The sequence below is a fragment of the Nannospalax galili genome, unplaced genomic scaffold (assembly GCF_000622305.1).
Source record: "Nannospalax galili isolate Female #2095 unplaced genomic scaffold, S.galili_v1.0 scaffold889, whole genome shotgun sequence".
NCBI lineage: Eukaryota > Metazoa > Chordata > Mammalia > Rodentia > Spalacidae > Nannospalax > Nannospalax galili.
The window spans coordinates 183877-196028 of record NW_008360167.1 but is presented as its reverse complement, the minus strand read 5'-3'; positions in this window follow the sequence as shown (position 1 = coordinate 196028).

Here is a 12152-nt window from a genome sequence, read left to right as displayed (position 1 = left end):
GTACAAGGATGGTGAGTGTCAGTGATACTGAGAAAATAGTTACAGTGGAAAGATGTGAATAAAAGTCTCAAAAGAGTGAATTGAAAAGAGATGTTTGTTTCCACAAATATATGCAACTCTTTCAGGGCTTTGACTAAAAAGAAGGAAGGAGAAAGAAAGAGAAGAAAGGAGTGTGGGAGAAAGGGAAGCAGATACAGGGAAAGAGAGAGACAGCTGCAGTAGCGATGGAGTGGGGAGAATAGAAGAGCAGAATTCAGTGCTCTCCACTAGTTGCATCACAACTCCTCTTTCCTGGTTTTGCAGTGGACTCTGCGATCCTAATTTCTTCTTAGATAGTAGGATTCAGAATAGAAGATGGGGATCTAAAATGAATAGTGTGTTCTGATAGGAGAGAAAAGGTCTATGATTTTTTTTCTACCAAGAAAGGCACACGTGAAAAGAAGTGTTGCCATGTGCCAGTTCACTAGGATCAGCAGCTTCTTTTCTCTGTTTGAATTTGTTGACTTGGAAATTATCTACCTTTGTAACTGAATCATCACTGCTCTGTTGGTTTTTCAAAGGTCTCCTATGCTGATGGTGGAAATAATGTTAAGAAATAATGTATTTTACTCAGTCAGCTTTTGCTTTCAATGAGGATCTAAAAGTGTGTTCAGAGGTAATTTGACAAACCTTCTTTCACGATAGTGCATCTTTTAGAATAAATATAACTTGATAATCGTGCCAAACATTTCTTTGCATTGTAAAATTGAATTGGCAGCTTTGTATAATAAAGGGCTAAAATTATGAAGCACATAAGATTTACCCGAAACTTAATTGTTTGGGCTTATAAAGTTCTCTGCTGAGTGCTCTCATGCTTGCTTTTCCATTTAGTCATTTTCGTGTGACTGCTTGCAGTAGACATTTCTCTTCTACTCTATTTTCATTACAACACACTAATATCCCAAAGCTGTTCCAGTAGAGCCCACTTCATCACAGGCATTATAAAGATAAACATTTTGCCATGATAATTGACAAACTAGTATTTATGATCTTTCTTTGTAGTTGTGTAGACACAGTATCCCTTTATGGGATGGAATATTTATAATCTTCTATTCTTGCTATACTTTAAAATTGTGCATAGAGTGTGTTTGGGGTATAAAATGTGCAATCACTTGAGTAAAAGCATACAAGAAGAGAGAGAAGATTCAATTTAAGTTGTGAATACATTCCAGTTCTGTGGAAAACCTTGAAAGAAAACCTGGAAAGAATTAGCAAGAGTAAGAGTCTTCTAGCAAGAGTAACAATGTTCATTTTTCTGCAGGTAGAAATTCTGGAATAGAATGATTTTGTTTCTTATATATTTTAACAATATTTATTAATTTATTTTGTGTGTATGAGTGTTTTGTTTGAATGTATGTAAGTGCACCCATGTGTGCAATATGGAGGTCAGAAGAGGGCATAAGTTCCCCTGGAACTGGAGTTACACATAGTTGTTAGCCTCCATGTAGGTGGTGGGAACTGAGCCAAGGTCCTCTTCAAGAGCAGCCAGTGCTCTTAAATTCTGAGCCATCTCTCCAGCCTCTGGTGCTTATAAATGTTATCTCCTACCTTTTAATTGAAATTAGAGAATGAGGAATGAGTCAGGAGAGACCTTAGAATTTCATTTAACTTGATCTTATTATACAGATGCTATTCTTTTTAAAAATATTTTATTATTTTTATTTTATGTGTATGAATGTATTGCCTGCATATATGTGACTGCATCCGTATTGTGCAATGCTGTGGAGGTCAGAAGAGGGCTTCAGATTCCCCTGGAACTGGAGTTAAGGATGGTTTGTAGCCGCCATGTGGATGCTGGGAATCGAACCCGGGTCCTCTGCAAGAGCAGTCAGTGCTCTTAACCACTGAGCCATCTGTCCCCACAGATTCTATTTTGAAAGTCAAATTAGTATGATGCAGAAAACAATACAACTACAGCTCTTCATGGCTCTTCCAAGACATCCATTTCCTACAACACAAATTTGTCAAGCACAAAGTAAATAGTGGTGACCGTTGAAATCTGTTCTTGCAAAAGTCATGACCACGCTCAAAGGCCGTAATTTTCAATATCTGCAACAAAATAATCAATTTTTTAAGTACCATGAAAGTGACATAAAGTTTTAAGAAGAAAGAGACATGAAGTTTGGGTAAGACAGTATAGATTGAAGTGATGACAATTTGTGATGTGAAGGTTTAAACTCATGTCATAGAACCTCTGCTGGTGCCAGCCTGACAAGCACAGCATTTTCTGAGTAGCTCCTTCCTTACGGTTCCAGGTAGGTCCTACTGAAACCCAGCTAATAAACTCTGCTGATGACTAAGACTCCTTTGGGTCCCTAATTCTGGCATGAGAGATACTTTCTGCTATTGATAGCTTGGAATATCTTACAGTTTATTGTTTCTATCTCATTGGTTGTTAAGAGTCTGTTTATATAATTTACTTCATCTTAATTTAATCTTAGGTCACATGTATCTAGAAATTGATCTATTTCTTTTAGGTTTTTCAGTTTGGTGAAATATAAAACAATGATTCTCTGAATTTACTCAGTATCCGTTGTAATACCTCCCTTTTCATCTATAATGTTGTTAATTTGATATCTATATTTCTTATGGTTAATTTGGCTAAAGGCTCGCCAATCTTGCTTCAAAGAACTGATTCATTGTTTCATTGATTCTTTGTATTGTGCCTTTTGTTCCTATTTTATTAATTTCAGCCCTGATTATCTCTTCTTTTCTACTGTTTTTCAGTGTTTTTATTCATGCTTTTCCAAAGCTTTCAGGTACATTATTAGGTTATTAATTTGTGATCTCTCAAATCTTTAAAAAATTTTATTTATTTTTACTTTATGTGTATGAGTATTTTACCTGCATAGATCTAAGTGTGCATATGTGCAATGCCTGTAGAAGCCAGAAGGGGCATTGGATCCCCTGGAACTCTAGTTATGGACAGCTGTTAGTTGCTGTGTGGGTGCTGGGAAGTAAACCAGGGTCCTCTGAAAGACCAGCTCTTAATCCCTGAGCCATCTCTCCAGCCCCATATCTCAAGTCTTTGGATACAGGCACTTAGTGCTATAAGCTTTCTTTTCAGGACTGCCTTTGTTGTGTCCCTCCCATGGATGTGTTGTGTTTTTATGTTCACTTAATTTTAGGAATGTCAGTGTTTCCTTATTGGTTTCTTCCTTGATCTAGTCATCATTATGTAATTTCTGTGGTCTGTATCGCTTTATCAATTTGATTTACGATGTTACTTAAGTGCGATGTTTCTGTGTTTAGTTTTTGTCCGGATGATCTTTCTGCTGGTGAAAGTAAAGTGCTGGAGTCACACATTATCCCTGACTGTGTTGAGATTAATCTGGTTTTTAGGTCTAATAGTATTTTTTTATGAAACTGGGCACAGCTCTGTTTGGTGAGTATACAGGAAGGATTTTAATATTCTGTTGGTGGGTTGTTCATGAATGAGCATGAAGTGACTCTCCGTATCTCTTCTGACTACTTTGGGTTTCAAGTCTTTTTTTCACACACTAGACTATGTACCTGATTGTTGCATTTGCATCGACTTTGTTTTTCCACCACTTTTCTCTGTGGTGGGAATTGATAGCGAGGTGGGCAAAGAGATGAATAAACCTCTTTGCTTTTGTTCTCTTGGCGTATATTTATGTCTCCCTTGAATTGTTTGAACCTGTAGTAGTGATGAGACTGAGACATCCTTTCCCTCTATGGGACTGGCATTTAGGGCCAGAAGCTTTATCTTGTGTCTCCTTCTCTATTGTTCTGTTTCAGATAGGCCCTGACTGCATCTGCAACTGTCAGTGAGTTGTGGGCCTCTCCTATACCTGTGAGAGTCAAATGTGATTCCTACTCTGTGTTGTAGTTTCTGTTGATGCTGCTGCAAGATGTGGAACTTTTCCTATGCCTGTGTGTCTAATCTGGATTTGAATCCTGTCCCCATTCTGGATCTGCTGCAGCTTCCATTGGGAGATGTAGAACTTCCTGTGTACTTGGTGTTAAATTCTGTTCCCACTCTGGGCCTGCAGCTTCTTCTATAGCTGTAAAATGTGGAACTCCCCAGCTCCAATTGGCCTTACTTGGGTTCAGGATTGGTCTGCCTCCTGAGTATGCAGCTACCTCTAGAGCTTCTGGGAGATGTGGAAATTCCCATGTACCTATCGGCCTAACCTAGAGTCAAATCCAGTCCCCATTCTCCTATAATTAATATTTGGAATTTATTGTCTTTTGTTATATAAGTAGGTTTCCTAACACTAATTTTTGTAAGATACATATTGTCTTGATTTTTTTGTGTGTTGTGTTTTCGCACAGGACCTGGCCATCTAGAGTTAGGTCATTGTGTCTTTTAGTATGGCTATCTGCCCCACTTTTATTGAGTGGGTCTCGTATCTTTATTTAATGTTACCTCATCTTGCCAAGTTTCAGATCAGATGAGTTCTTGATGTCCAGTTTTGAGGCCACTCAGTGCTTATGTGTGAATGGGCTGTCAGAAATAGGAATGAGTCCTCTAGAGTTGAAGGTTCTCAATGCACATCCTCAGAAGACTGTAAAAGGCACATAGTGCTCCCTGTGGAAGGTATGCACAGTTCTGTGAGGTTCTCAGGTGTTGGGGGTTGGAGTCTTGATGGGGGTGTGCCTCAGGTGGCTAAGGAAATCTGATCATTTCTGGTTGGACTAGCTATAATATCCTTATTTCACCTCTAGATAGTATAAAACTAAAGCAGTTTTGTAGATTTAAAAAAAATATGTGATTAAAGGCGTGCGCAAAGGCAGGCAGATCTTTGTGAGTTTGAGGCCAGCCTGATTTACATAGTGAGTTCCAGGACAGCTGGGCCTATAAGGAGACCTTGTCTCAAAAAGACAAAAAAAAAAAAAGAGTGAGACAGACAGCCCCTCCCCAACATGGAGCACGGGGGCCAGGTGACCCATCAAGGAGGCAGACCTCTCTTCCAGAGGCTGGGCATACAGTCAGTCACTGAGCCTCACACCCATGGCTGTCTAGCCTTCATCACCCAGGTGACAAACCCCAAGGAGGGTGAGGGCCGATCCACTAGGCACAGGCAAGAAAGGACTTTGTAAGTAAGAAAGAAGAGGCCTGAAGGGTCAAGATGGTCATGGATCTGGGCAAAACGCAACTCCAGGTAAGAAGGTGTCTCTTCACTGGCTCCTGCTGGCCAACAACAAAAATATGCAATCCGTCTGTCTCCTCGGTTGATGTCCTTCTCCAGAGAAATTCAAACCAGCAAGTAGCTGTTGCCTCTGCTGCACAAAAGCAAAAACGTGCTCTTAAACAGAAGTATGGACAGAGCAATGGAGACAGGAAAATAGGACCCAGTACAGTTGAAATTGTGACCCCCCTCCCATGAACCTGGAGCTGTGATTGCTTCTTGTGAGCTGGAGTGATGGCTGTATCCCATGAGCTGGAGGTGTGTTTGTGTCCCCTGAACTTGAAGCTGTGGCCCCTCTCATGAGCTGGAACTGTATTCCCCTCCTGTGAACTGGAGCTGTGGTCCCCTCCTGTGAACTGAAGCTGGTCACCTCGCATGAATCTGCTCGCTGTGGTCCCCTTTCGTGAGCTAGAACTGTGGTCCTCTCTTGTGAACAGGAGCTATGATCCCCTTTTGTGAGCAAGAGCTCTGGTCCCCTCCTGTGAACCTGGAGCTGTTGTCCCCTCTTGGGAACTGGAGTTTTGGTCTCCTCCCATGAGCTGGAACTGTAGTTCCCTTCTGTGAATCTGGAGCTATGGTTCTCTCCCACGAACCTGGAACCCTCTCATGACCGAGCTTCTAGCTTTGGTCCCTTACTGGGAAGCATGGTTCCACATTCCTCTCATTTCCCATAGCAGCCCCCTTCCAGGTCTCAGATGTGTATGACAGTGCCTCTGCGTTGGGCTTATGCTGGGGACAGGGAAGCTCTTTGTCATTTGCAAATTCTGCTCTTGGGAGGCCTGATTCTCTAGAATGAACCTCCCACGTCCACGGAGGGCTAGCTGTGGTCTTCACTCCACAGGTGGTCCTGAGCATCTAGGCCTTGATGTTGGACTTCTCCCATTACTAGGCACCAAGAGGCTTTGTCATTATTTCTCTATTACTCCCCTGTAGTCCCAGTGTGCCTTCAGCCTACCGAAGATGTAAAACACCTAATTGAACTTTCAAAGATAAAAATCAGTCTGGAAAGTTAATAAAAAGAACTAGAAAATACCCTAATAACTAAATTGATAAAATTTTCAAGCTAAAATATGTATTCTATTTTAGAATTCATAATTCTATGTGTGCTATTATTTTTTAATATTATTTACTGACAAAACTGTATTACCAAGTTTTAACAATAATGTGAAATCTGTCACTGTTGTTATAATGTGAATTTTTCAATGTGATAATGTTGTTTCTTAAAGAAAGCAATGCTAACAAAATATTTTAAAATTAAGAAAGAAATGCCAGCTGTGGTGGTGCACGCCTTTAATCCCAGCACTTGGGAGGCAGAGGCAGGCAGATCCCTGTGAGTTCAAGGCCAGCCTGGTCTACATAGTGAGTTCCAGGCCAGCTGGGGCTACAGGGAGACCCTGTCCCAAAAAGACCAAAAGAAAAAAAAAAATTAAAAAAGAAATATCAAGGCTGGCCTAGGATGGTCTACACAGTGAGCTCCAGGCCAACTGAGCCTACATAGTGAGACCTTGTCTCAAAAAACAGAACAAAGACAAAAAATGTGGAAATATGAATAAGAATGGAATTAATGTGGATAGTGGAGTCAGCACACCTGTGTTCAAATCCTAGCCCTGCTTCTTCCTAGCTGTATCACCTGGGGTTGCCCACTCAGTCTTTCCGTGCCTCAGTGTGAGACAAGAGTTATGAAAATTCATGAAATGAAAAGTTTTGAGTGGCTTTAAAATACCTAAGAGGACTGTGTTCACTGGACATGAGGCATTAGCTTCTTTTGTGTGTGTGAACCTTTTGCATATTAAAACCCAGCCAGTACAAATTGGGAACTGGAACACCACACACTTGATTAGCACTGCCTGGTCTTTGTTTTAGAAATGTAAACAGTAGCTGATGATAGAGTCTGAAACCTCCGGCACCGCAGTGGGAAGTTTCCTTTTCTTTCATCATGCAAAAGCCAATCTGAGGCAAAACTGATGAGAGAGAGAGTCTTGTTGTGTTAGCTAAGCTACCCAAATAAAACACCACAGGCCATTTGACTTAAACAGCATTACATTTATTTTAAGTTCTGAAGGCTGAAAGTCGAAGGTCAAATTATCATGAGGGCTAGTTTCCAGAAAAAGCCCTCATTTGGGCATGTAAATGGGCACTTTTTTATTGGAACCTCACTGTAGTGTAAAGGACTCCTTGTCCTTTATGGACAATAGGGCTCTCTCTGCTCACTAATAGTTAACAGGCTCCTGTCCTTGGCTCACTAAGAGTTCACAGACTTCTTTGACTTTGTTGATGTAGAGGCTTGAGGAGGGGGCAGTCTGCTCCCAGGATGCTGGGAAGGAGACCAGACAAGCTGTCCTTCGGATGCCAGGGCAGGTGTAGCCTCCCTTTTATGCTTCTACATACATCCAAGGAGGCCTGTTACTGGGCCAGTCTCCATAGCCTTGGGTGCACTGCCTGACTGTGTGTTTTGCACTGCTTGAGCCCTTATCGTATGTAAACTCTGTGTGAACTTCAAACATTGAGCTTCCAATAAAAGCTCTCAAGAGGGCAGTGAAAGTGCTCGGCACTGAAATACCGAGGGTCCCATGGTCTAATTTCAGTTTTCGGGAATGGATGCTGTGGCGGGCTTCTACACCCCACATCATCTTTCTTTGAGAGAAGGAAGGAGGGAGGGAGGAAGGGAGGGAGAGAGCAGAAATACAGTGAGTGTCTGTGTGGGGGGGGCAGGTATTCTGAGGTCTCTACTTTAAGGGCACAGTGCAGTCCGTAGCAATGGTCTGCATAGTCTTTCCAAGAGCTGGATTAAAACTGGATCTACCCTCTTCAGTCTAGTCTGGAGGTTTAGGGGTCTTTCTGAGTCAATATTTAGAAGCAACAGGGGAAAAAAGAGGACTGTGCACACTGGGTCACAAACCAAGGGCATCGATCGCTTCTGCCTATGTCCCACTGGACAAATGTCATGCTTAAGGTCTGGAGGATGAGAGAGGAACCAGTGTGCCTATGTCTCACCAGATGGTTGTGCAGGGAATGGGGAAGGACTTGTTCTATAGTGAATGTCTAAAGGGTCTTAAGGCTTTGACGTCCATTCAGAATCACCAGATTTGCTTATGGTGTCTGTTTATACAAGGACGGAGTCCCTATGTACACTCCCTGTTTGCTGTAAAAGGTATGGAAAGCAGGCAAGCTTCATCAGGCACTGGCAAAGCACAGCTATTTTCTTTTAATCTTGTTTTTCCAGAAAAGTCCATGAAGACCTTGAACACTGGAAAACCGTGGATCAGATATGATTACTTATCTCTCTAGTAAGAAAGTCCATGCACTCCCCATCACTGATCACTGTCAGGACCCCAAACAGATAGTATTGTCTTTAACCACAATGCAGAAGCAGAGAAGTAGTGTGAAGCTCTAAACCTCTGAAACTCACCCCCAGTGACATATATCCTTCAGCAAGGCTGGACCTCTAAGTATTCCTCCCCAACTAGTACTACCACTGGGGACCAAGTGTTTAAATAGTTGAGCCTGTTGGGGATGCTTCTCATTCACATTTAGATTTAGGCTGATCTATTTCCTAATGTCTGTTTCAGTCCAAATGTGGTACTGTGAGAGAATTTCATGTTGCTTGAAGGCTGTCCTAAGGTGCCTGCAGTCTTTTCACTATCTGCCTGGAAAGTAAGACACTCCCCCCATTACCTGTATGCTACCCAGCTCTACTGTGTTCCTAAGGCTTCTGCACGTAGTGTATATGGTGGTCAATGGGAAGATGATATCTTTCCCATTCATAAGAGAACGTAAGGGAGAATGTATCAACATAACCACAAATTTTCATAGCTTTGCTTCAAGTCTTAAATTCCTTCGGCTGATCATAAATTGTGAGGACATGTCTGCTTAACCTATCACAGTATTTTAATTAAGCATAATACATGGGAATTAAGTAGGCGATGAGGTAGGTTTAATGAGTTCTGAAGGAGCATTTTTTACAGGTTTTCCAGGGTGAACTAAAAATGCATACATTTAGAGGACAACAAAATAAAGCATATTTCTCACCTTTCTATTAATCTCCCTTTCAAAAAAAAATAGCAACTGCCAGGCCTGGTAGCACATGACTTCAATCCCAGCACCTGAGAGGCAGAGGCAGGCCTGTGAGTTCAAGGCCAGCCTGGGCTACATAGCAAGCTCCAGGACCAACAAAAACTATTGAATCTTAATTTTTTAATATTTTATTATTTTTATTTTACGTGTATGAGTGTATTGCCTGCATATATGCAAGTGCACCTGTGTTGTGCAATACTGCGGAGGTCAGAAGAGGATTTTTTATCCCCTAGAACTGGAGTTATAGAGGATTGTTAATGGCCATGTTGATGCTGGGAATCGAACCTGGATCCTCTGTAAGAGCAGTCAGTGCTCTTAACCACTGGGCCATCTTTTTCAATATTTAGACCTAAATTTTGGTGCCATCTCTCTTGAGAGAGGATTCTTTGATTTCCCTTTTGTGTCTATTATGTTGTACCAAATTGCTGTCTCTATGCTACTATTAGTAAATAATGCACTATTACAATCACATCTACTACAATTGCCCTGCTCTTTACTGTCTCTCCAAAAAGTCTCTGACCTATCTTATACATTCTCTATTTGTCAGAATCACCATAATTACAGAAAACAAGGTCATGTTCTTAATTGTCTCAAACAACAAAATCTGGGCAATTACAGGGTATTTTAGCTAGCTAGGGCACTTTAGTGATAAACAGAGAAGCTATTTTTAATCTTAATCTCTTCATTTAGCACCCATCCATCCATCCATCCCCTTCAGCTAATCCTCTTTTCATTTTCACCAAGCTGAAAACTGAATTCTCCATTTCTCTTTTGTTTCTGGGGGTTTCACCAGGTGGCTGGGATATAGGAATGGCTCACTGGTGAACAGCAGATGCACAGCAGGCCTCAAGCAAGATGAGCACATTGATGAGGAAGAAGAGGGAAGAGCTCCAGGGACAGCATATTTAAGAGCCCGAGAAGGCTTTAAAATTACTGATGATAAGAAATTCTTCCTGCAAATGGCGTGTGAGATGAGTCCGTCTGTCCACATCAGTTCACTAAGTAAACAGAGAAACAGAATTCTCCTTGGGTCTTTGAAGCAAAGTTCAGAAAAATGGCTCTAGAAAAGGATAGTGCAGTTAGAGATTCCTGTGCAACCTGAAGCCCTTCTTGAAGGTGCAAGAGGAAGAAGGGGCCTAGAGTGAAGGCAAGGGCAGCATCAAGCAGGAGGGATGTGTTTTAACACATCAAATAGTGAAGTGTTCACTGCCTTTGCAAAGGAAACTTGCATTTGGAAGTCGTGGCCTTCCCAGAAGAGATAGTCTAGCTGCAATAGATGAAGACTTTCTCCAAGATGCCAAGGGTTTGGCTTCCTTAATTTTGCAAATAAATTAATGGATATGACATGAAAGAACATGCACTGTAAATGTGACATGCAAGTAAGATGATACATAGTGACTTTGTGTCAAAAGCACAGTAATGACCCTAGTCTGTCTCTTAGAATATACCAGTTCATATGGCCCTGATTTTTTCATTTGTACAAAGCATCAAGCCCAGTCTTCTGGGACAGTACTGTAAGCCTACTAGGAATGGATAGCTTTATTCTGCTTTGCATGAATGACGATTTGTTTGACTAGAAATATACATCTTCCTAGAGGTCCTTACTTGTGTGGAGAAAATGAAGATTATTATAATTCCTCCACATATGGAATATAGCTACAGAAATGCATCTGAGCCCCAAGGGAAAGAGAAGGGGCATAGGATATAATAACTCTCTTTGAGGATGACAAAGAAACTTGAAAGAGGCTAGTGTTCCTTGGTACTGCCTTCATCAAGAGCTGTGGGTAAGAATGAATTGGGATGGCCAGAGTCTGAGATGACTCAGTAATGTTGCAGTAACAATAAAGGACCATTAAAGAGAAATCTCCTGCTTAAGAGACTAAAATCTCTGGCCTGGGTGGAGACATAGCATTCCAGATGAGCCAGGTCAATCCCCTGGCCACAGGAAGACCCCCTAGGAAGGCAGGTTCACCGCAGGCATGCTAAAGAGATGTGTGAATTTCTCCTGCCAGGAATTCCTATCCTCTGGTGCAGTTGTTAACTGGGCTGCAGACATGCAGCTTCATGAGCCTACCCACTTCTGAACTCTTCAGAAAACTGTAACCTCTCCTTTTCTTTTTTTTTGATCACTTTCTAAGCATGTTTTTGTTGACACAAAAACACAACTCTCATCTCAAAAGGGTAAGAGTTTATTCTGGAGCCAAATATAAGTGACCATGGCCCAGGAACACAAATTCAGGTCACCCCAAACTCCATGTTCCAGCATAGTAACAGTTACAGGAAACTTTCATAATAACAGAACAAAGATAGCCATAAATCAAGACACTTTTCAAATACCAATTGCTGGAAACATTAATTAGGCAGTTAGAGCAAAAGAGAAATCTCAGCACTAGGGCTCAACTGCTATCTGATAACACTGAGCCTTTTGGTTGGTAGAAGTTGGTGTTCTGCTAAATTAATACATTCCAACAGGTTTTCATTTGTTAATGAGAAGATGTTAAGTCAGAAACAGAGGTAGGTAAGGAGTGGCTAGTTAGTCCAAGAGAAATTGTAATTAGACTTTGGACCTGCAATATCCCAAACTCTCCATGATCACTGATGTTCTAATCGGTTGATCAGCCTTTGCGGAGAGTTCAGTTGCAAGATACAGTTTTTCTGGGAGCTTTCATTCCCACTTTCCCTAACATTTTAAGCTTCCCCACTATTTTGGGCTTCTTTACTCGTGCCCTAAAGATCCCCTTCCAACCCTATGGTTGTTAGCTCACCATGTGACCTCTATGCCAGCTTTAAAAGGCATAGTTGTTTTTTTTCCGTCCTCTATTCTCCTTCTCAGGGCAGCTACTGAGACTTACAGCTCCCTTGCCATGAGGCCTTTTCTCTTAAACT